A 20,112-nucleotide genomic window follows, 5' to 3' on the forward strand; every position below is an offset into this window, starting at 1 on the left:
TTGAAGGTATTATCCTCTTCACCCACCTTTCTTTTTTTTTTCCCTTTTTCAAAAGATTTATTTATTTATTTAATTATTTGACAGAGAAACAGAGAATGGGCACCCTAGGGCCTCCAGCCACTGCAAACAAACTCCAGATGCGTGCGCCCCTTGTGCATCTGGCTAACGTGGATCCTGGGGAATTGAACCTGGGTCCTTTGGCTTTGCAGGCAAATGCCTTGACCACTGAGCCATCTCTTCAGCCCTTTCTTCTCTTTTTCGCTCATCTGTGTGTTTCCTTGAGACAGTGTCTCACTGAACCTGGAGCTGCAAGGTTTCAGTCAGTGGACCCTAATAATCCTTCAGTTCCCATTCCCCACAGGGCTATGTTTACAGGAGCATGTTGACGTGCCCAGGTGTCTTTGTGGGCACTAGGGACTCACGCTCAGGGTAAACGAGGCCCTCTCAGGCCCCGTGCTTGCGCAGCCAGCACTTTTCCCCAGCGAGCCATCTCAGACCCCAGCGGCTACTCTAGATTCTCAACTCGATTGGATTGAGAACTGCCTAGGAAATGAGTATAGCACACTTCTGGGTGTTCCTGCTTCCAGGGAAGATTAACCAAGGGGAGAAGACCTGCCCTGAATGTGGTTGGCACCATCCAATAGGCTGGGGACCCAGGTAGGTGGGACAAAAGGGCAGGGAAGAGGGCTGGGGACATGGCTCAGTGGCTAAAGGCATTTGCTTGCAAAGCCTGAAGAGTCTGGTTCAAACCCCCAGTACCGGATGCACAAAGTGGCACATGTATCTGGAGTTTGCAGTGGCAAGAGGCTGGCACACCCATTTATTCTATTCTCTCTCTCTCTCTCTCATAATAAATACATATTTTTAAGGGGAAGGAAGAGGAAGCAGCTAGCATGGGTGTTCATTCTTCTTCTCTCTGCTTCCTGGAAGTTCCGCTGCACCACGCCCCTCCACTGCGGTGCCCTGCCTCGCTACAAGCCCAGAAACAACACAGCCAGTGCTTCGATGGCAGCCTTCAAGGAGGGAGAGGTATGCCACGAGTTTGAGGCCGCCCTGGTCTACAAAGCTAGCTCCAGACCACGCAGGGTTACATAGTGAGAATCTGTCTCAAAAACAAACAAACAAATAAACATTCCATTCTCCAGAATGTTCTAAAGACGCAGGGAGATTTTCCAGCTATGAGACCAAGTGTAAACATAGGCCACAAAATCCATATGCAAAATCCTCTTGACGATGAATATGTAAATATGTTTGGATAAAGAACTTGGAAGGAAACCCTGTCTAAAGAGTACCGGAGGCCTTCTCTGCTGTGGTCCAGCACCCATGAACAGAGCCAGGCTCCATGCGTGGCTTTAGGTAAACACCATTTAAAGATCACCGCTGATTTTGGTTTCCAACGTAATACTACATTTCTGGGTTTTTCTAGTTTTCTACAAAGAGCAAAACTGGGCCCCTTTATACAAATACAATAGAACTGGTGGTGGTGGTGGTGGTGGTGGTGGTGGTGGTGGTGTGTGTGTGTGTGTGTGTGTGTATACTGCCAGCTCTGTGAAGCAGACAGTATTTTGAAATTGGAGCTTCACGCCTGGGTTCCTGTGGGCTCATGGCTTAGTTTTTCTCCCCTGCAACGGGGGAAAATGAGAGACTGGTTTCTTCTAGAGAAGTGAGGGAGCTTGCCCTAGTCACTTCCCCTAGGATTCCAACAGTTACCCCACCCACGCTGGAGTTCCAGGCCCCCTAGACAAGAGTGAGGAGCCCTGGGTTGGACAGCGGCACCTCATCTTCACTTCCAGCCGCATCAGGAGACATAAAGCTCTTAACTTCAACAGAAGGAGTTGGGTGTAGATGTAAGAGGGCATTTCCCCTTCAGCATGAGGGCTACACCATGAAGCAGGGAGACTCCTTACTCCAGGGGTACAGAAGTGGCTGGGTGAAAGCAGGCTCTGTTGGCCCCCAAGACACCAGCCTGCTTCCGAGGAAGCCCCAGTTGGTGGGCTACCTCTCTCACAGGTGGCCCACCAGTTTCAGACCCAAGTGTAAAGTGATTTGGCTGAGCTACTCCACCTCATCGGAGAAGGGTGCAACCCGGAAGGACCATGAGGCCTCCAGACCATTCAGGGGCAAAAGGGAAGGAACCTAGAAGCAGCAGCCCCTGGTCGGGCGTGGTGGCACACGCCTCTAATCCCAGCACTTGGGAGGCAGAGGTAGGAGGATCGCCGAGAGTTCGAGGCCACCCTGAGACTCCAGAGTGAATTCCAGGTCAGCCTGGGCTAGAGTACTGAGACCCTACCTCAATAAAACAAAAAAAAAGTGCTCAACTACATAATGAGTTTGAGGCCAGCCTGGGATACATGAGACCCTGTCTAGAAAAACAACAACAAAAAACTTCTGAGGTTAGAAACAATTAGTTCAGATTAAGTAATACAAACAGACCGAACAGCCAGTACAAAAACCTCAAAGATCTTAATTGGAACTTGATTTGGGGGAGAAAAAAAAATCAGCTAAAGAGACAATTGGGGACAATTGAGGAAAGTTTAATAAAGACTACACATTAGAAAATATTAGGAAATGAATAATTTTGATAGTTATGATACCATTCTTGTGATCATATAGAGAAACGTGGCTTGATTTTTTGTTTGTTTGCTTTTGGAGTTGTGTGTTAATACAGGAATAAATACCATGATATCAGGTTACTTTCAAAGGGTTCTGCAAAGACAATAGATAAAACAAATGGAAAATATTAGCAACTGTTGAATGTAGGTGGCGGGGTTTTGGGTGCTCATTGTACCATCCTTTCCACTTTTCTATCTTTGAAGATTTTTGTAGTAAAAAGTTAAACCAGCTGAGCCTGGTGGCACACACCTTTAATCTCAGCACTTGGGAGACACAGGTAAGAGGATCGCCATGAGTTCAAAGCCACCCTGAGACTACATAGCAAATTCCAGTTCAGCCTGGTCTAGAGCAAGACCCTACCTTAAAAAATAAAATAAAATAAAGTTAGGGGTGGAGAGACAGCTTAGTGATTAAGGCACTTGCCTGCAAAGCCAAAGAATCCAGGTTCATTTCCCCAGGAGCCACATAAGCCAGATGCACAAGGTGATGCATGCATCTGGAGTTCGTTTGCAGTGACTAGAAGCCCTGACGCACCCATTCTCTCTCTCTCTCTCTCTCTCTCTCTCTCTCTCTCCCTGCCTCTTTCTCCCTCTCTCAAATAAATATCACCTTCCAAGGCTCAGGGTCCATTGCAGAAGAGGTGGCAGAAAGAATGTAAGAGCCAAAGGAGGGGTAGGACTCCTTACAACGTGCTCCTCCAGACACAAAATGGCCTTGATATGCCTGACACTACCTACACAAGACCATCATAAGAGGAGGAAAAGATCATGACATCAAAATAAAAGAGAGACTGATTGAGAGGGGGAGGGGATATGATGGAGAATGGAGTTTCTAAGGGGAAAGTGGGGGGGGGGCAGGGAGGGCATTACCAAGGGGTATTTTTTATAATCATGGAAGTTGTTAACAGAAAAAAAAGAAAAAAGAAAGTTAAATCGGGTTAGGGAGACGGCTCCGTGGATAAAGTACTTGCTACTCAAGTCTGAGTACCAGAGTTCGATCTCCAGGCCCCACATAAAGGTCGAGCAGCCACGGGGGACTTCTGTAATGTAAGCGTTCTGACAGCGACCTGGACCCAGGAGAACTGAGCTCCAGGCGAGCACAGCCAACGACAGGGAGAGTGAAAGAGACCCTGCCTCAAACTGGGTAAAAACAGGAAACCGGGCTGGAGAGGTGGCTTAGCAGTTGAGCGCTTGCCTATGAAGTCTAAGGACCCCAGGTGGTGGCTCAATTCCCCATGACCCCCATAAACCAGATGCATAAGGTGGCACAAGCATCTGGAGTTCATTTGCAGTGGCTGGAGGCCCTGGTGCGCCCATTCTCTCTCTCTCTCTCTCTGCCTCTGTCTCTCTCAAATAAACAAATAAATAAAATTAAAAAGAAACAACCTGAAAGTTGTCCTCTGACCTCCACACAGACACCATAAGCATGTGCATACCCACACTCACACACAAACACAATGTTGTTTGTTTTTTAATGTTAAAAAAGCTAACATGGCTGGGCGTGGTGGCGCACACCTTTCATCCCCGCATTTAAGAGGCAGAGGCAGGAGGATGTCTGTGAGTTTGAAGCCACCCTGAGGCTACAGAGTGAATTCCAGGTCAGCCTGGGCTAGAGTGAGACCCTACCTCAAAAAAAGAAAAAACAATGGGGGGGGGGAAACAAAGCTAAAATGGGGGCTGAGGAGATGGTTCAGTGGTTAAAAGCCGCTGCTTACAAAGTCCAGGGAGCTGGGTTCAATTCCCCAGCCCCCATGCACATCTGCACGCAAAGCAGCGTGCGCATCTGTGACCAAGCCTGTACAACAGGGAGCAGAGCCGGGAGAATCCAGTACTAGTAGGTCAGATGTTCTGTCACTAGTTTGCAGTCCAGCACCAAGAGACCCTGTCTCACAGAATGTGAACCACAGGCACCTCAAAGTTGTCCTCTGATGTCCACCATACATGTTATGGTATGCACACCAAGAGAGAGAGCGTCCCCACCTGTCTGACTGAGGAAGCCCTTCTTGTGACCGTCACACCTGGACCACTCCAAGCAGCACGTTGTAATAACACACAGGATTCAGGCCCATTCTCAGGAAGAGAGTAAACCCGAGACACAAGACAAGGCAGCCTCCCGAATGTGCCAAGGCCAACTTCTGCCACACACATGCTCTGGGCATTTAATGTCTGTTAATGTCAGTGCTATGATGAAATTTCAAATATCCTAACTATGCCTCTGAGTAAGACCCATGCTGTGGTTTCAACATGAAATATGCCCCACAGACTCATTGGTTTAAACACTTAGTTCCCAGCTGATGGCACAGTGTTGGACGGTCGTGAAACCTTTAGGCAGTGGAGTCTGGCTAGGGGAGGTGAGTCACTAGAAGCGGTCCTTGGGGTACCCCAAGCCCAACCCCACTTCTCGTCCAAGCTCTGTTTCCTGACAGTGGACACGATGTGCCCAGGCTCCCAGATCCATGCTGGTTTTTTTTTTTTTCCACCCTGCTGGACTGTAATCCTATGAACTGAACCCAAATCAATCTTTCCTCTTTTAAGTACTTTCCGTAATTTGGTAACAGCAATGAGAAGATGAACTGATACGCCACTGTGGCTCACACAGTAGGCGAGCAGCGGCCTCTCACCTTCTGCTGGGAATGGTCAAAATGCCCAGGTCTTCTCCATGCCCTTCCCTATGTGGTGTCCCTGTTCTAGATATCAGAGAAAGGCACACTGACTCATCACCAGCGGGGCCCAACTCACTAACGTAGATGAACGCAACACGCCTCATAAAACAAAAGCAGACATCCCACGACAGAGAGGATGTCAGAATTCTACCCAGACATTTCAACTGGCAGAGGAGATCTATCTACAGAGGCGTGGGCAGGGGGGAGGGAGGAGAAGCCTGCAGGTTTACCTGGTGGGAAGGCATAACCTCCCGAGCACCAAAAGGGCAGAGAGAACTGAAGCTCAGGAGGGAGGAACTTCAGTCAGAGGAGAGCAGGCGCGGTTAGAGCTCAAACACAGCCAGGCACTCCACTCCCTTGTGCTCCCAACAGGCACCTCCATTAGCCAAACCAACCACAAGAGGAATGCAAAGGAAGTCACACACACACAAAAAAAAAAAAGAAAGAAAGAAAAGAAAAGAAAAGAAAGGAAGGAAGGAAAAGGAAAAGAAAAAAAGTTGGAGCCGGGCGTGGTGGCGCACGCCTCTAATCCCAGCACTTGGGAGGCTCAGGTAGGAGGATCGCCGTGAGTTCGAGGCCACCCTGAGACTCCATAGTGAATTCCAGGTCAGCCTGGGCGAGAGTGAAACCCTACCTTGAAAAACAAAAAACAAAACAAAACAAAAATACAAGAAAAAAGGTTGGGCTGGAGAGATGGCTTAGAGGTTAAGGCAACTTGCCTGCAAAGCCTGAGGACCCATGTTCGACTCTCCAGGTCCCACATGAGCACAAGGTGAAGCAAGCACGCAAGATCACACGTGCACACAAGGGGGCGCACGCGTCTGGAGTTCCATTACAGTGGCTGGAGGCTCTGGCACACAAATCCTCCCCCCCCCCTTGCTCCTTCTCATAAAAAGGGAGAGGCAGTCTTTTGGGCTTGCCTCAAAAAAAATTAAAAGTTGCTCTAAAGCAAGGATAGGCAAAGAACGGATGAGCGTGAGGCAGCAAGTTCAGAGACCCGCGGGGCCCCCAGAGGACGCTCATCACACCCCATCATGGCCACCACCACGGGCCTGGGATCCAAAGGCACAACTTGGACACCCTTCCACACGTCACAGTTTTGCCCTGCATCATCTTCACCTGCCAGCGCAAGGGTAGCGTGTTCCCCGGGGAACAGGGTGCAGAGGTGAAGAAGGGAAGGGGAGTGAGGAAGGAAGGCAGTCCCCTATTCACACAACCAAGCCCTTAGCCTGAAGAGCCTGGACCAGGCTAGGAGCCTTTCCCTCTGCCAGGAGCCCTACACTGATGGCAATGCCACGGGTTCCCCTCCTCTTGGCATAGAGCCCCCCAAAACACAGGGACACACTTCCTCCCAGCCCCCCCCCTGCAAGCTTTGCACCTCATCTTGCTGCACCTCCACGGTAGGGCCTGTCCCCAGAGGCTTGCTGACAGATATACTAAGACCGTGGCCAGCAGAGTCCTCTGCTGCCAAGGATGCCCCTTCGTCCACAGCCTTGGAACCCAAGGGAAGAGACACTCAGCCACACATGACCTCCGTTAGTGCAGTGAGCTTCCCTCTACCCCCTTGCTGGCTTCACAGTCCTGGTAAGGAGGTTTCCTCACAAGGGGAAACTGCCACCCAAGAAGGGAAAAGCCATGGCAGGTGTGCCTGGAAAATATACGTAAGGGACCGCTGTGAGGTGCCATCAGCCCAGACCCAAAACTTAAAACCAAACTTGTCCCCACCTCCGGCAATGAATTAAGTCAATGAAATCAGCCAACTCCATACTTAAGATCGCAGCTCATTAAAGCTGAAAGGGATTCCAGTGAGAAAGCTAACACGTCAATTGATGGATGAAAAGATTTAGAGAGGAGGGGCTGCAGAGATGGCTCAGTGGTCAAGGTGCTTGCCTGAAAAGCCTAACAGCCGGCGTGGTGGCCACGCCTTTAATACTGACATTTGGGCCATTAGAGGTAGGAGAATTGCCAAGAGTTTGAGGCTTCCCTGAGACTACATAGTGAATTCCAAGTCAGTCTGGGCTAGAGTGAGACCCTACCTTCAAAAAACAAACAAACAAACAAAACTGAAAAGCCTAACAACCCAGGTTTGATTCCCCCACCCCATACCCAGGTCAAGCCAGATGCACAAAATGGCACATGCATCCGGAGTTCATTTGCAGCGGCTGGAGGCCCTGGCATGCCCATTCTCATTCTCATTCTCTCTCTCCCTCTCTCCCTTTGCTTGCAATAAATAAATAAAAATATTTAAAAGACCCAGAAAGGGGAAGCAATATGCCCACCAAATTACCCTCTGAATACTTATGTTTATTCCTATAAACTAATGCTACTCTCAGTTTTGGTTAAAGAACCATCTCTTTTCAGATGGTGGTGGCCACTGGGATGATTCAAAAACTCACCGTACTGTTGAGAAGAAGAGACAGTGGAGCGTTCAGCACTGAGTGAGACATCTCTATCACACCCTCCAACACTCAGGGTCCATTGCAGAAGAGGTGGTGGGAAGCATGTAAGAGCCAAAGGAAGGGGAGGAACGCTTACAATACTGTCTTCCAAACACAAAGTGGCCTTGATATTCATGACCTCACAGCGGCTGACGCTACCTACACAAGACCTGCATAAAAATGATGGCATCAGGGCTAGAGGGATGCCTTACTGGTTAAGGTGCTTCTTGCCTGTGAAGCCTAAGGACCCATATTCAACTCTCCAGGTCCCACACAAACCAGACACACAAGGTGACGCAAGCACACAAGGTGACACATGTGTCTGGGATTTGATTGCAGTGGCTGGAGGCCCTGGTGCACAAATTCTCTCCCTCTCTCTCTCTCATAAAAAAATAATTTTTTTAAATGATGGCATCAAAATAGAAGAGAGACTAGTTGGAAAGAAAAAAGGATTCAGCAGAGGAGGCATTTGGGAAGAGGAGTGCTGGGAGGTTATAATCATGGTATATTGTCTATGCTTATGGAAATTGTCAATAAAAAGGTTTTTTAATAAAAACATGGCTTGTAGGAGGGGGAGATAGCTCATTTGGTAAAGCACTTGCTTTGCAAGTGTGAGGACCTGAGTTCAATCTGTAACATTCACATGCAAATGCCAGGCAGGGGGCTGGAGGGATTGCTTAGTGGTTAGGGCGTTTGCCTGCAAAGCCAAAGGACCCAGGTTCGATTCCCCAGGACCCACATTAGCCAGATGCACAAGGGGGTGCACGTGTCTGGAGTTCGTTTGCAGTGGCTGGAGGCCCTGGTGTGACCACTCTCTCTGTCTCTAATAAATAAATAAAAATAAATTATTTTTAAAAAAGAAAGTGCCAGGCATGGAGGTGTGAGTCTGTAATCCCAGAGATGAGGTGACAGAGACAGGAGGATGCCTGGGACTCGCTGGCCAGTCAGTCTAATGGGTCAATCCTGGGCCAATGAGAAACCCTGTGTCATAAAAGGTGAAGGTGTTCCTGAAGAAAGACAACCTGAGGCTCCACACACACGTATGCACACACACACACACACAAACATATACACAAACATGCATAAAAATAAAACGAATTTTTTGAGGTAGGGTCTCGCTCTAGAAAGAAGGTTCACATGACTAAATGATTTCATTTTTGCCTCAAGTATTTTGTAGCTCTGGTGCTTGTGACATAGATATTTAAGATTGTTCTGTCTTCTTTTTTGTTTGTTTTGTCTTGTTTTTTGAAGTAGGGTCTCCCTCTAGCCCAGGATGACCTGGAATTCATTACATACTTTCAGGGTGGCCTCACAGCAATCCTCCTACCTTGGCCTCCCAGAATTCTGGGATTACAGGCGTGTGTCACCATGCCTGGGCTGATCTGTCTTCTTGGTGGCTGGCTTTATATCTTTATGAGATGAATGTCCCAGGGCTGTGTCTGGCCATTTTCTTTGCTCAAAAGCCTGCTTTAACCTAGTAATAAACCCACTCTTGCTTTCTGCTAACTAATGTTTGCATGCATATCCTTTTCCATCTTGGAACATTTTTTTTTTTTAATTTGCAAACAGAGAGACAGAATGAGAGAGAGTGAAAATGGTCACGCCAGGACCTCCCGTTGCTGCAAACAAGCTCCAAGTGCATGATCCACTTTGTGCATCTGGCTTTACGTGGGTACTGGGGAATCAAACCTGAACTGGCAGGTTTTACAAGCAAGCACTTTTAGTTGCTGAGCCATCTCCCCAGTCCCAGAACTGAATGTTTAATTTTATTTCTTTTTAATTAATTTTAATATGCATAACCACATGTGGCTAGTAGCTACAAGATTGGACAGTGCCGCTCTAGAGAAAGCAGGTCGGCAGGCTCTGTCCTTGTGCTGGCAGCAGCTGAGATGGCAGCTCTGCTCCCCGGGGAAAACATTGCCAAAGACTGCCTGTGTTAGCCAGCTTCCCAGGACTATGACAAAGTAGCTGAGGCGATTACCTTATGATGAGAGAGGGTCTGCGTAAGGTCCCAACCTAAGATCTATAACCTCACGGCTTTGGGACACTGGTAAGGGTAGGGCATCATACCAGGAGCCTATGGCAGAGCAAACCACTGACTTTGTGAGCCATTTTCAAACCGAACAACTATCCCCACGACACAGGAGCTGATTCCAGTCAGCAGAGCACATACATTATATCAGAAGATGGCTGACATCTTGAGGCAGAAATTGAATTTCTCAAAGGGGAGAAGTCCCACAATCTTCTTCAAGGACACACTCCAAATCACCTAAGGATTTCCCATAAGGCTCTACCGCCCCATCCCATAACACCACCCTGGGGACCAAGCCTTTGACACATGAGACTTTGGGAGACACTTATTTAAATCATAGCACTGACCTATGGAATTCTCTCCTCCCCCCCTTTCTCTCCTTGTCGCTCTTTACCTTTTAAAAATATTTATTTTGTTTATGAGAGAGGGAGAGGTAGAGAGAGAAAGAAAGAAAGAGAGAGAATGGGCATACCAGGGCCTCCAGCCACTGCAAACAAACTCCAGACACGTGCGCCCCCTTGTGCATCTGGCTTTACGTGGGTCCTGGGGAATCGAACCTGGGTCCTTTGGCTGTGCAGGCAAGTGCCTTAAGCACTAAGCCATCCCTCCAGGCTCTCCTCTCTCATACGCTCATTTTTTTTGAGTGGGGGGGGGGCATATGTGTAGTGTGTGGGTGTGTGTACATATGTGTGTTGGCACATATGTGTGGAGGCCAGAGTTGATATTAGATGTCCTCCTCAACTGCCCTCCACCTTATTTTTTCATATTTCCGTCATTTATTTATTTGTAATGATAGAAAAAATGATACAGAGAATAGGGACCGGAGGGATGGTTTAATGGTTAAGGTGTTTGCCTACAAAGCCAAAGGACCCCAGTTCAATTACCCAGGACCCCACGTTAGCCAGATGCACAAGGGGGCCCACGTGTCTGGAGTTTGTTTGCAGTGGCTGAAGGCCCTGGGGCACCCATTCTCATTCTCTCTCCCTCTTTTTCTGTCAAATAAATAAATTAATTAAAATAAAATATTTTTTAAAAGACACAGAGAGAAAACGGGTACACCAGGGCTTCTAGCCACTGCAAATGAACTCCAGATGCATGTGCCATGTTGCACATTTGGCTTTGGTACTGGGGGATTAAACCTAGGCTTTCAGGCTTTTCAAGCAAGCACCTTAACTGCTGAGCCATCTCTCCAGCCCCCACCACCTTACTTTTTGAGACAGGGTCTCTCACTGAACCTAGAGCTCATCGGACAAGGCCAGTGCTTGCATGGTAAGCATTTTAGCAGCTGAGAGATCTTCCTGGCCCTCACCCTGTGTTTTTCTCCAGCTCCAACAATGCCATCCTATGATGAACCCATCAAGGGATGAATCCATTTACAATGCAGAGACCTCAGATCCACTCACTTCCCAAAAGCAAAAAGCTGGCAGCCAGACCCAGTACTTAAGCCTGTGGAAAATACTTCAGATTCAAATCCATCACACCTGGTGTCCCCTCAGAGGTGTCCCCTCGGCAAAGGATCTCCCCTTCCTTCTATAATAAAACCATGTCCGGGGCCCAACTCAGAGCGAGGGCTGAGAAAAGCCTGTGTGTGGAAGGAAGAGGGGAAGGAATAACAGGAATGGCTGGGGCTGGAGGGAAGGCTCAGTGGTTAAGCCACTTGCCAGCAAAGCCTGAGGGCACAGGTTGAATTCCCCAGCACCCACGTAAAGTCAGATGCGCAAAGTTGCGTATGCATCTGGAGTTCATTTGCAGTGGCAAACGGACCTGGTATGCCTATTCTCTCTCTCTCTCTTTCTAATAAATAAATAAATATTAAAAATATAAATAGGGCTGGAGAGATGGCTTAGCTGTTCAGCACTTGCTTGTGAAGCCTAAGGACCCCGGTTCGAGGCTCAATTCCCCAGTACCTACGTAAGCCAGATGCGCAAGGTAGCGCACACGTCTGGAGTTCATTGGCAGTGGCTGGAGGCCTTGATGCGCCCATTCTCTGTCTCTCTCTCTCTCTCTCTGCCTCTTTCTCTCTCTGTCTGTCACTCAAATAAAATAAATAAAAATAAACAAAATATTTTTAATAAACAAAAAGGAAGGGATGGAGGGAGGGGAAAAGGGGCCATGACCTTGATCAGCATGCTCCTACACGTGCAGGGCTGGGGAGGGGTGCAGAAGAATCTGGATTCCCCTGGAAAAGGCACCTGGAGTGGTCTTCACCGTTTGCCTCCCCATGCGCCGCACGCTCTCTGCAGCCCTTGGCATCAAGACCCAGAGTCTCAGCCCGCCTTCCCGCCTCAGCACATTTTACTTCTCACCACTCATCTCCTGCCAGCGCCCCAGCGTCCTACCTCCGGCCATGCGTCACTTGTGTCCCCACACTGGTCTCTCTGCTGAGTGACAGCACCGTGGGGCCAGGAGCCCGGAGCAGGGAGGTGCAAGGACAGGACAGGGAGGAGCCCCAAGGGGTATCTGAGCCCTAACATGCCAACTCTCTCTCATTAAAAAGAGAGAGAGAGAAAGAGAGAGAGAGAGAGAGAGAAAGAAAGAAAAGACTTTCTTGCCAGACATAGTGGTACACACCTTTAATCCCAGCACTCGGGAGGCAGAGGTAGGAGGATTGACATGAGTTCGAGACCAGTGTGAGACTACACAGTGAATTCCTGGTCAGCCTGGGCTAGAGTGAGACCCTACCAAGAAAAACCAAAGAAAGAAAGAGAGAGAGGAGAGGAGAGGAGGGGAGGGGAGGGGAGGGGAGGGGAGGGGAGGGGAGGGGAGGGGAGGGGAGGGGAGGGGAGGGGAGGGGAGGGGAGGGGAGGGGAGGGGAGGGGAGGGGAGGGGAGGGGAGAGGAGAGGAGAGGAGAGGAGAGGAGAGGAGAGGAGAGGAGAGGAGAGGAGAGGAGAGGAGAGGAGAGGAGAGGAGAGGAGAGGAGAGGAGAGGAGAGGAGAGGAGAGGAGAGGAAAGAAAAGGAAAAGAGAAAGCCTTTTTATTTTTGACCAGACACCAAGCCTAAGTCACAATATCCACCACTGGGAAAGGAGAAGAAAAGCAGGTGGCCATCCCCCACCCCCACCCCCAGGCCCCCTGGGAATGGTTCCACACTGGAAATTCCCAGCAAATTGCTTCTTCAATTGACTGATCTAGGAGGAGAGTTCCATCTCAGAACTCTAAAAGACTCCAAAAGCCATTCTCAACCCAGGCTCTCCAACCCCTGCCCTAGATAGACTAAGGGAGTCTATGTACAGACACCCCACAGATTAAGGGGACACCCACTCTCCTTCGACTGCCTGCAAGCTGATTAGACAGATGAGCTCACAGCCGAACAGCTGAAAGTAAAATAAAATAATAAAATAAATTTGAAGTGAAGAGATTGATGGCTTCTGTCACAAAGTCTCTCCAAGCCGCCATCTGGAAATTGGAACTCCCGCGTTGCTGAGTCAAAGGTAGGAGTTCAGTGGCACTTATGGCCTGGAGGGGTCTTGGCAGGGAGGACTTTAAATTCCTTTTACAATAGTGCATTGTCCGAGCTAGGGACAGGGAAGGCTATGGCCACTGCTGGAAAACCCAGTGGGGACAGATCTATGCCCGGAGGCATGACTCTAGTCTTTTTTTTTTTTTCCAATTTTTACTAAGCATAGTGTGTGTACGCATAGTCCATACACATGTGTTTGCAAATTCACATGCCCAATGCACGTGTGTGGAGGCCAGGAATAGAGGAGGAACATTCACGCCTCTGTCCCACCCCGCCATAGGTGTCCATGTGGCAGACACACCTTCAAAAGCTTACTGGATGGGATTTCTTTTTTAAATTTTATGTATGTATTAATTTGCAAGGAAAGAAAGAGAGACAGAGAGAATGGGACTACCAGGGCCTCCAGTCACTACATACTCCAAATACATGTGCCACTTTGTGCATCTGGCTTTACATGGGCACTGGAAAATTGAGCCCAGGTCACTAGGCTTTGCAAACAAGCACCTTAGCCACTGAGCCATCTCTACAGCCTCCATGAATGGAATATCTTGCTCAGCCTCCCTCTCAGGGATCCCAAGCTAAGCAAGAAGAGAGAGGCAGGAAGAGGCAAGCAGACAATCTTGGTTGGTTTGGGTTGGTTTTGTGTGTGCATATGTGTGTGGTATGTATGCATGTGTGTATGCATAATCATGTGTGTGTGTGTGTGTGTGTGTGTGTGTGTATGCATGCGCGTGTGCATGTGGATACCAGAGACAACCTCGGGTATTATCTTAAGGAATCCTTCCCCCCGCCCCTCCCGGCAGGGTCTCAATTCCAGGCTGACCTGAAATTCTCTATGTAGTCTCAGGGTGGCCTCCAACTCATGGGGCTCCTCCTACCTCTGCCTCCCGAGTGCTGGGATTAAAGGTGTGTGCCACCATGCCGGCTTCCATCTCTTTTTGAGTCAGGGTCTTTAACTGGCCTAGGGATCACCAGTTAGGCTAGACTGGCTGGTCAGGGAGCTGCAGGGATCCTCCTGTCTCCACCTCTTCACTAGTGGGAGGGCAGGCATGCTCCCCCACATCCAGCATGTTCATGGGTTCTTAGGATCAAACTTGGGCCCTCATGCTTGTGATCCATCTTCCCAGCCCACAAGCAGACACTCCGAGGTGCCTCAGGTCAGCTGGTCCCCCGTTTTCACCCTCACTTCACAGGAAAGGACTCTGGGGCCTGTGAGGGGAAGGGATTCGGTTCAGGGAGCACACTGAGCCGAAGCAGGGGCATGGGGTTGCTTCCAGCATCCTCTCACACACCAGACTGAGTAGGAGGACAATCAGCCTGGAGGTAGTCCCTTGAGATGGGTGGGGGATGGCCACCTGCTTTTCCTCTCCTTTCCCAGTGGTGGATATTGTGGCTTTGGCTTGGTGTTTGGTCAAAAGAACAGCCTTGCAGATGAGGCTTGTGACTGAGCAGCTCACTACCCACTCTTCTCCAGGTGTAAGAAATGCCCTGAGGGACATGAGGACTACCCACATGCCAGGCATAGTGGTGCACGCCTTTAATCCCAGCACTGGGGAGGCAGAGGTAGGAGGATCACTGTGAGTTCAAGGCCAGCCTGAGTCTAATTCCAGCCCATTCTGGACTAGAGTGAGACCGTACCTCAAAAAACCAAAGAAAGGGCTGGAGAGATGGCCTAGTGGTTAAGCGCATGCCTGTGAAGCCTAAGGACCCTGGTTCGAGGTTCGATTTCCCAGGACCCACGTTAGCCAGATGCACAAGCGGGCACACGCGTCTGGAGTTCGTTTGCAGTGGCTAGAAGCCCTCGTACGCCCATTCTCGCTCTGTCTCTATCTGCCTCTTTCTCTCTCTCTCTCTCTCTGTCTCTCTCAAATAAAAAAATAAAATGAACAAAAAATCATAAAAAAAAAGAAATGTAAAGAAATATGACATTTAGATTGCGCCAGCCTCTGCATATAAGAAGAGCGGGAAGAGATGGCGTCCGCGGGAAGATGCTGCTCTTTGGTGTAAATTGCAGTCGCTTAGGGATCGTTTCTCAGGCTCAAGTTAGAAGTGAGAGTTCAGATAAGTGAGGCCACCGTTGCTGCTTTGAACACCTCAGAAGGGGAGAATAGATTTACCAGGAGTGAAAACGAAGAGCTTGCTACGAGTCAAAGAAAATAATACAAAGTCCAGCCCTAGGGCTCCTTCTCCTACCAAACGTAAGGACCGCTCTGATGAGAAGTCCAAGGATCGTTCTAAAGATAAGGGGGCCACCAAAGAGTCAAGCGAGAAGGACCGTGGCAGGGATAAGGCCCGGAAGAGGCGCAGTGCTTCCAGTGGAAGCCCCAGCACCGGGGCTCGGTCCAGCTCCACCTCCAGCTCAGGCTCCAGCCCCAGCACTGGCTCCAGCTCCTCCTCCGCGTCCAGCCGCTCAGGAAGCTCCAGCACATCCCGCAGCTCCAGTTCCAGCAGCTCCCCTGGCTCCCCCAGCCCTTCTCGTCACAGGCATGACAACCAGCGCCGTTCCTGCTCTAAATCCAAACCACCCAAAAGAGATGGAAAAGAGAGGAAAAGGCAAAGTCCGTCCCCTAAGCCCACCGAAGTACACATAGGGAGGCTTACCAGGAATGTGACAAAGGATCACATCATGGAGATATTTTCCACGTATGGGAAAATTAAAATGATTGACATGCCTGTAGAAAGGGTGCATCCTCATCTGTCCAAAGGCTATGCGTATGTGGAATTTGAGAATCCAGATGAAGTCGAGAAGGCCTTGAAACACATGGATGGAGGACAAGTTGATGGCCAGGAGTTAACTGCTACTGCTGTGTTGGCCCCCTGGCCCAGGCCACCCCCTTGGCGATTCAGCCCTCCCAGGAGAATGCTGCCACCTCCTCCTATGTGGCACAGGTCACCACCTCGGATGAGGAGAAGGTCCCGCTCCCCGAGGCGCAGGTCCCCTGTGTGCAGGCCGCCACCGCCACAGGAGCCGATCCAGCTCCAACTCCTCTCGATAAACAGGGCCATTGACCCTCACTCCCCTGACTTATGTCCCACCCATCCCAGTTTGTCCCTTCTCTGGCCAAAGGTGGATCGGTGGGGAAGGATCCCTCACCTGTGAGGCTTTAAAGGCAGCTGTTCAGACCTCTTTTTCTATGGGTAGATTCTAGCTGCAGAAGTCCTTTTGATTCAGGACTGTGCCCATAAAGGTGCCCTATAGTTCACTGGCTAGGAAGTTCTCCCATCCTGATCCCTGAGTCTGTTCAATGGCAGAGCTAAGCAAGCCTCCATAGGACAGCAGTCTTTCCACACTGACCCGGTCAAGCCCTTGCTAAGCACCGTCTGCGGGAAAGGGACCAAGCGCTGTTCTGTTACGCCTGCCTGTGCTCCTGCTGAGCTTTCTTCAACCTCTGGGGTTCAACCTTGGAAGCTCCCATAAATGGTTCTGTCTGTCCACGCCCTCACGCACGCACCCCTGCCCTGTGTCTCCCTTTCCCTTGAAACTGGTGAGCCAAGCTCCACAAGATAACCTATTCCGCCCCCATGTCACCTGCCATCCATGATGGCCTTGCAGGTTACCTTGGCAACGTGTACATTGCTTGCTTTCATTGTACAGTCAGTACTATAAACTTGAGTTTTGTAACTTTTTAGCGTTTTAGATGATGTTATGTTTGTACTTCGTGTAAAGAAACTGTTGAATAAATGTAGGATTAGAATGCAGAAAAAAAAAAAGAAATATAACATTTAAAAAAAAAAAACCAAAGGGGGAAAAAAAAAGACTACTCACCTATCACCTCACAGTGCCTGACACTACGTACACAAGACCATCATAATAGGAGGAAAAGAGCATGACATCAAAATAAAAGAGAGACTGATTGAGAGGAGGAGGGGATATGATGGAGAGTGAAGTTTCAACAGGGAAAGTGGGGGAAGGGAGGGAATTACCATGGGATATTGTCTACCATTATGGAAATTGTCAATAAAATAAATAAATAAAAATAAAGTAAGCAAAATTAAAAAATAAAAACAGTCTACTCACACACCCTAAACCTGAAACTTCCCATGTAAAGGAAGCCAGCATGCCTCCAGGAAGCCAAGGTGGCACAGGATGAGAAGTTACATAGGATCCCTTATCTAGCCCCATCCTTATGTCCAACCCAAGGGGCCCCAGAGCAGGGAAACAGCTCGCCTCTGTCCACACCACCACACCCTGGAAAAGCTGCATGAGGACTCAAAGCTCCTGCTCCACACTTTCCTCCAGGAATCTTCCAGAAACATCAGCTGGAGACTCAGGTCCCAGAGGAGAAAGGTTAGATCCAGGTCTCGTTCGCCCTGGCTTGTACTGTCTGCCTTGTGGGACATACCGTGCCCTTGTGGCCTCTCCGTGGCTCCGTGGCAGATAGCTCTCAGCGCACCTCACCAACATCCTTCCCAGAACAGAGTGGGGAGCATGAGGGTTGGGTTACTGATTTATCAGGAGCCTCTCTCAAGGGAGGAAGGCGATGCCAGGATATGAGGGAGATCTGACCATGATGTCTCCCATCCCACTGACCGCCAGAGTTGACTTGCCTGATCTAGTTGGTTAGATATCTCCTTCTCCCCTCACTGTGCCATGTGGATCACTCTCAAAACTTCAAGTTCAGAGCTGGAGAGATGGCTTTCCTGTGAAACCTAAGGACCCCAGTTCGAGGCTCGATTCCCCAGGACCCACGTTAGCCAGATGCATAAGGGGGTGCACACATCTGGAGTTCGTTTGCAGTGGCTGGAGGCCCTGGCGCCCATTCTCTCTCTCTCTCTCTCTCTACCACTTTCTGTGTGTGTCTGTCGCTCTCAAATAAATGAATAAATGAACAAAAACAAATTTAAAGAAAAAAAAACTTCAAGTTCAAAGAGGATGACCCCCAATAGAGAAGGAACGGTATTGGGTCAATGGTATATGTGTAGCTGGGCTCCCCTGCAAGAACACTCGAGAAAGGAGATGTCTTTATGGTTTCTCAGCCAGATTGTCCCCTGTGACAACCACAAATCTGTGTGCCCCCAAACTCTCAAACTTGGGAAGGAGGGTTACCCAGCATTTACAGTGACCTGGTTAATCCCTGGAGGAAAAATACATTATAAGAAAGAAATGAAATGGAAGCTGACTGAGGAGCTGCCATTTTAAGATGCTGTGGGTAATTAAGCTAAAAGCCTGCTGTCCCCTGGCCAAGGGATGGCTATGGACATGAGATCAACATGCCCTGGGCACCCCTAACAGGTTGGGACACTCTGAAATCCAAGGAAGAGTGCTCAGACCCCTAATTGACACCACTTCCCACTCTGCTGGGGTGCTGAAGGGTCAGGGGTTCTACTGCCAAAATATTGTTTTTTATGGTGTTTGCCTGCCTGCTAGCTTTATTTTTTTTTAAAAAAGGGCCATGGCCTGGAAAGAGGTTTTAGTGGTTAAGGCACGTGTCTGCAAAGCTGAAGGACCTAGGTTTGATTCCCCAGTACCCACGAAAGCCAGATATACAAGGGGGCGCATGCATCTGGAGTTTGCAGTGGCTAGATGCCCTGGTGCACCCATTCTCTCTATCTGCTTCTATCTCTCCCATAAACAAATAAATGAACTTTTTGTTGTTCATTTTATTTATTTATTTATTTATTTGAGAGCAACATACAAAGAGGCAGAGAGACAGAGAGAGAGAATGGGCGCTCCAGGACCTCCAGCCAGTGCAAACATACTCTAGATGCATGCGCCCCCTTGTGCATCTGGCTAACGTGAGTCCTGGGGAATTGAGCCTCGAACCGGGGTCCTTAAGCTTCACAGGCAAGCGCTTAACCGCTAAGCTATCTCTCCAGCCCAATAAATGAACTTTTTTAAAGACCAGAATGGAAAAGCCACAACCCATTTGGCCTCTTTAAACCAGCTTCAGTTTTCGCCTCTTTGACACGTAGCATCCCGAGGGCCATGTACTCCTGAATAGCATTCCCACTCCGTTGCTAACCTGCAGTGTGACTTCAAGCCTGCGCCTCACCTTCCCTGGGGGTCAGCTTCCTCAGCAGCACACTTGGTCTGCAGAGCCCGTGACCCCATGTGGAAGCTCTGGAAAAGGGGGAGAGAAAGAGACTTTTCGACAGCTGGGTATGCACAGGCCAACAAAAACAAGTGACTCTTGCGCTGGGGAGATGGGTCGGTGGGCAAAATCCTTGCCACATGGGTGACAGTACTTGAGTTTGGGTCCCCAGAAAGCACATGGAGTTGGACACTGCTGCACTAGAGTCTGTAATACCAGTGTGCAGAGACAGAAGAATTTTCCAGAAGCTTACTGGCCAGCCAGCTTGGCAACAGAGTGGTAAGCAAGAAACCCTGCCTCAAATGAGATGGAAGATAGGCTGGAAAGATGGCTTAGTAGTTAAGATATTTGCCTGCGAAATCTAAGGACCCAGGTTCAATACCCCAGTACCAACATAAGCCAGATGCACAAGGTGACACGTGCATCTAAAGTTTGTTTACAGTGGCTAGAAACCCTGGTGTGCCCATTCTCCCTCTCAGTCTTTCTCAAGTAAATAATTTCAGAGGATCTTTGTGCGTTCAAGGCCAATTTGAGGATACATAGTGAATTCCAGGTCAGCTGGGTTACAGCAAGACGGTACCTCAAAAAACAACAACAGGGCTGGAGAGATGGCTTAGCGGTTAAGCGCTTGCCTGTGAAGCCTAAGGACCCCAGTTCAAGTATCGATTCCCCAGGACCCACATTAGCCAGATGCACAAGGGGACACACACATCTGGAGTTCATCTGCAGTGGCTGGAGGCCCTGGCACGCCCATTCTCTCTCTCTCTCTCTATATATATATATGTATATATATCTACCTCTTTCTCTCTATGTCTGTCACTCTCAAATAAGTAAATAAAAATAAACCAAAAAAATAAAATAAATTAAAAGACAA

At 49.1% G+C, this 20,112-nt stretch overlaps 1 protein-coding gene and 1 pseudogene across 6 annotated transcripts in view; one reads left to right on the forward strand and one right to left on the reverse strand.

Moving 5' to 3' along the window:
- The window catches only part of LOC101606882, a 48,242-nt pseudogene extending 32,021 nt beyond the window's left edge, over positions 1–16,221 (forward strand).
- Megf11 (multiple EGF like domains 11) overlaps positions 1–20,112 on the reverse strand; it is a 413,620-nt gene that overhangs the window by 351,979 nt on the left and 41,529 nt on the right. The window lies entirely within an intron of this gene.

This window comes from Jaculus jaculus, chromosome 10 (assembly GCF_020740685.1).
Source record: "Jaculus jaculus isolate mJacJac1 chromosome 10, mJacJac1.mat.Y.cur, whole genome shotgun sequence".
Lineage (NCBI taxonomy): Eukaryota > Metazoa > Chordata > Mammalia > Rodentia > Dipodidae > Jaculus > Jaculus jaculus.